The sequence below is a fragment of the Rhinolophus sinicus genome, chromosome 17 (assembly GCF_057876585.1).
Source record: "Rhinolophus sinicus isolate RSI-liver-muscle chromosome 17, RSI-T2T, whole genome shotgun sequence".
NCBI classification, from domain to species: Eukaryota; Metazoa; Chordata; class Mammalia; order Chiroptera; family Rhinolophidae; genus Rhinolophus; species Rhinolophus sinicus.
Window position 1 is genome coordinate 107,602,846 of NC_142517.1, and position 5,325 is coordinate 107,608,170.

A 5,325-nucleotide genomic window follows, 5' to 3' on the forward strand; every position below is an offset into this window, starting at 1 on the left:
GCATGTATGTACTTCACAAAGTGATAACCCCAATAGGTATTACCCATCTGACACTGTACATAGTTATCACAATATTATTGACTACATAATATTGTATATCGATGGTAATTGAAAAACAGATTTAAATAAATAGATGAATAAATAAAAAAGCATGCCTTTAGGTTGTTGTTGTTAAGTCAGGATCTCCTAGTCACATTGTCAGAACTCCTAAATGTCCACCCTGCTACTGCTGCCAGCCTCTGGGCATTTCCAGGCAGAGGTGCAGGGAAGAGATGAAAGTGAGAGAAGAGGGTGAGTGAGGAGAGCTAAGAGAGAGCTGCTCTGGCATCTGGTCTGAACACTAAAGCAGTCACCGGTCCCGACTCCTGCAGTCAGTGCTCTCCTGAGAGGCTCTTGGGCTTTCAGAGTGACCCTGGACTGGGAGAGCGGCTCAGGTACAAAGTACTGGAAGCTGTGGAATGCGTCCGAGAATCAGAGTCCTCTTCGTCATAGTCCCTCGCTGGGGCATCACGTCCTTTGTCCATGCCTCCTGAAGACAGTGCCCACTCTGATGCGGAGGACATGGGCTGGCCATTGCTTTGTAGCTTCCTCCAGAGAATCCCCTCTTGAATGTATTTCCCTCTATGCAGATTACCTCGCTGAGCGGCCACTGCTGGCTGTGGCGCATGGGGCTATGGGACAGCAGAGTATCTGAGGGAGTTCCACAGGGCCGCACAGGTCGGAAACCGTCTTGCAAGTTAGTCTTCCTCTCCCTCCAGCCCCTGATAGAGTCTCTGAGATCACACTGCGTTCATCATCTGTCATGTCAAATGTCACTTTCTCAGAGAGGCCTTCCCCAGTCCTTCCCTAACACATTTGATGTTTCCCTGCTCTCTTTCATGTTGCTTCATGGCGCTTCTATTTACATGTGTTTCTCACACGTCCGAAAGTTCCGTAAGGGCAAGTCCTCTGCCAGTACTCTGTCCTGTGCCTAAGCAGTGCCTGGCATGTAGAAGATGCTCAGTAAATGTCAGTCCAATAATTTTTCAAAGATTTTTTTATTAAAATATGGCTAACATACAATGTTATGTTAGTTTCAGTTGTACACCATAGTTATTCAACATTTACTGAATATTACCAGGCATGATTCTAAATGCTTTGCATATATTAATTCACTTAAACTTTATAGCAATCTTATGAGGTAAATGCTGTCATTTCGTTTTCCAGGTGAGAAAACTGAGGTTCAGTGAGGTTAAAGTTGCAGTAAGTGGGGGAGCTAGGACTGAAAGCCAAACAGTGGCTCCTGAGTCATGTTAGCCACTGCTCCATTCTGCCTCCACATCGTAGAAGTTTCCACACACAGTGAGTTGTGTCATAGCAGTGCCTGGCTACTGTTCCCAACATGTTACATGGGGATCTCGTACAGTCCTACAGTTGTCCTTACTTCTTAGTCTTTTTCTGCCTTCTTGGACCATACTTCCCCACTACTTAAAGTGACCCCAGATCTCCTGTAACACTTTATTAATCAGGCATAAAATAGACACTGATAAACATTTATTAAAAACTGTACTAAAGTCCTTAAATGCCTGGAAGAGTCATAGTTTGTTGGAAATAACATACATTTTAAAGCCAACTGTGAAAATGTTTATCCTTTTCTGCTCAAGGAATTTCAATGACGGCAGATAGAATTTATTAACTATCTACTTCATTCCAGCTAAATGCTTTGCATGCATTATTTCTAATTCTTTAAACAATCCTATGAAGTAGGCAACATTTTCCCATTTTTGAGATGGGAAACAGAGGCTTGACAAGTTTCAGTGAATTGCCTAAGGTTGTATCATAAGAAGTAAGTGCAGGATCAGTATTCCTGTTCACCAGGTTTCACCATTTTTTAATGATTTAAGCATCTACCCAGACCTGAGGTCCTCACAAGGAAAGTTTACAAAGCAGTAAACATTCAACCGTGGTCTCAAAGGAAATCAAAATCCATAAGGCATCACGTGATGCCTAAGAGAGTTTAACAAACAGAACTTTCCATCCTGATGAGAAAAGGTGCTATACTTCTAACAATTGTGCCAAGAGGAAACCATCTCTAAAATTGCCAGAGCTGGTTCACAAATCACAGGAGGAAAGAAGCATTATGACTCGGCAGTTATGTCATGTATGCCCAGATTCTTCCAGAGAGAAAGCCACCTTATCCGCAGCTCCTTTCTGCAAAGGTTTTTTTTTTTGCTCTACTCCAAAAATCAAAGCCACCCTAAAAGGATGAAGATTGGCCCATCATTGGAGATGATGATGAGATTGTAATTATCTTCATTTTACCAAAAAGGAAGTGAAGACTCAGAGTTTCAGTAAATTGCCTAACGTCATTTATTTCGTTGTCACTTAAATCCCCATCTTATGACATTAAAGCCTGTGCTTTTCCTCCATTTCTAAGAGGAGCTTCATTGTCCAGCACAGGATGCAAAGGGCAAGAGAAGGAGGAAGAGAGAATGTGTCCTAGGCATGGGCAGCATCATTGAAATAAGCCCATTCTGGCTCAGGTTTTGACTTTGGGGACTCCCATACTTATGTGTGTTTGTTTAAAAGCATCAATGTACTTCATACTCACAGCTCATGAGGTTTCATTATGCGAAGCTTTGGTGGTTCTTGTCTCCAGGGAGAAAACATCATCAGGATCTGGGTAGGACATATTCCCCTGGACATGGGGGCTTAGAGGTTTCTCGAATTTCTTCTCATTTCCTCAGTCAAGCAAATGGTGGACCACTTAGATGACAGGCCAACTCTCACAATGGCTGAGAGCTTGTTATGGGCTCCAGAGTCAGACAGACGTGAGACCCACACCTTCTGTGCCATCCAGCAGGTGAATAACTTCAGTTTCTCCCACCAGTAAAGTAAGGTTGACTGGTACATTGCTCAGGGGTGGGCATGAGGTCTGGATGAGCTCATGGATACAAAGCCTTGAGCACAGTGCTGGCACTGAACAAGCTCAGCTATTATTTCTGTCCCTTCCAGCTGGAAGTAAATGGTCCCAGAGGGGCCATTTCTGCCCAACTATAGGGAGTTAACAGGACGGAGGAGGCAAAAACTGCTCTCCCTTCCAAGGTCAGCAAGGCGTTACCTAAAGAAATTGATTTCAGACAGAACCACACAGGCTCCCTGAAAGAATCATGTGGATGCAGAACAGGGAAACATCCCTGCCTCCTGCCATGTGAGTGCAGAACCCAGGAGCATCCCTGCCTCCCACCACGTGGGTGCAGAACCCAGAAACATCCCTGCCTCCTGCCACGTGGGTGCGGAACCCAGAAGCATCCCTGCCTCCCGCCTCGGCAGCTGGGGGTAATGTTTGCTGAGGAGCACCATCATTCACGTGGAGAAAAACAGATGAAGGAAAATACCCAGGAGCAGCTGGTTTGCCAAGCAGCCGTTCAGAATCTAAGTACACTTGTTCAATAAAAATGCACAAAAACACTGTTTTCCTTTGTTTATACCATTTCTAGTATAGAAACGTTGTCTAAGAGACACATTGCCATAACTGCGGTCACCCTCTGTGCACATAACCTGCTTCTTTCACAAAATATAATTATTCCAGCTCTCCATGCTTTTAGCCAAAGATTAACTTGTAGCAATTTGAAAGGTCAAAGCTGAGATCAAGCTGCCTGTGTTTTAATCTGCAAAAAATAAAAATTGGGCCAAAACTTCAAGAACAACAAGCCCTGCGGGTAGACAGTATATTCGTAAAATGTTTCCTGTGACATATGAACTGGTCTTTGGATAGCCAGCTCTGTATCTGAGCAGCAGGTGTAAGCTCTGATGAAGAACTTGCCATAGTACAGTAAGTGCTGATGCTGGATTGCAAAGGAACAAGCAAACAAAATAGAAACAGCATGGGATCCAAAACTTTCCATGGTTGAAATGAAGATTGTGTCCAGCGTAGTGGCCATAGTGATTTATTCAGTCAAATGATCAAAATAATGGCCTTGGTATGTTTGTGTTGATTGTACTTATTTTCACCGACAGAAATCATATCTGCTAACTCATCTCTGGTTATAGGGGTTGGGTTTGGGGACACAAATTTGACCAAGAGTCACCATAAACCATCCCGAAAAAAATGTGCTCCGCTTTGCACAAAAACAAAACACATTCCCTTCCACATGGTTTTTCTTCAAGAAGAAATAACGAAGGAAAACAGTGCTGAACTGTGCTGTGCAATTCTTAATGGCATTTTAATAGTTCAAATTAGGAGCAAAAGGCCTCTCGGCATGTGGTTTTGCATAAACATTGCCTTATTGTGGTATTAATTGGGGAAGGGAGAGACAAACCAGAAGAGAGAAGTCAGACGACAGGCCTCAGTCCTGGCTCACACGGTGAGGTGGTCAGTGTCACAGACGCCTCCCTAAGCTCCTCAGAAGCAGCAGGTAGGCCCAGATGTCACAGTAAAGCAAATCCTGTCTGCACTCCAACATTATGCAATGACTTGCAGTGTGAAGTACACGTCACACACGGTTGACGGCTCACTGGCCTGCACACTGCAACTGCTTCACTTACGTAATTTTCAGCTAGGGAAGGAGGCTTTAAAGTAAGAGGCAAATGACTCTTCATTTACCACCAAAATCCATCTTTACTAATCTCTACAAGGAAGGCGATCATAATAATGAAATTCCAAAAGACAGCTACATGGAATGTGGGTTTACAAGTTGGTGACATACCTGAGACCACAGCGCACCAGTGAAGGAGGCACATAGTCTTTGTTCTTTTAGGTAAAGTTGGTGGCTCAATTTACTGTTGACCCTGAGAAGAATATACCTGCAAAAAAGGACTCCTCGTGGTTAACTGGACTCGAATTCATAATAAGAATGTAGCAGCCATTGTGTTCAGAGGTCCCTCATGCATACTGTATTTCAGAGAAAAGCCACAGACTGGGCTGCCAGCCTCCTGTACTGTGCTCCTGCAGTCTGAGTCGGCCCTTAGAAGAGATCAAACTTCGACCAATAGAACTGAGACTTTCCCCATCCAATTGGAGCTGCGTAATTATATTCTCATTTCATCTTCACTGACCATTCAGAGCGGCTCCATTCCGATCAGTCAAGACAGTGTTATTTGGATATATCAAACTGTGAGGATTTGGAGTCTTGATTTGCATATAAATGGACCAATCAGTGACATGTGGTGGGCACTCTATATCAGTCAGCTTCACCTCTACCTCAACTAGGCACACTTTCAGTTTCCACTGAAGACTGTGTTCCCTGACTAGAAAGGCAACATGGGAGATTAAACTCCAAAGCCACTCGCCCAGGCTCCCTCAAGGCTGTCTTGTTTGACTACTGAGCTTTCTCTAGGCATGCT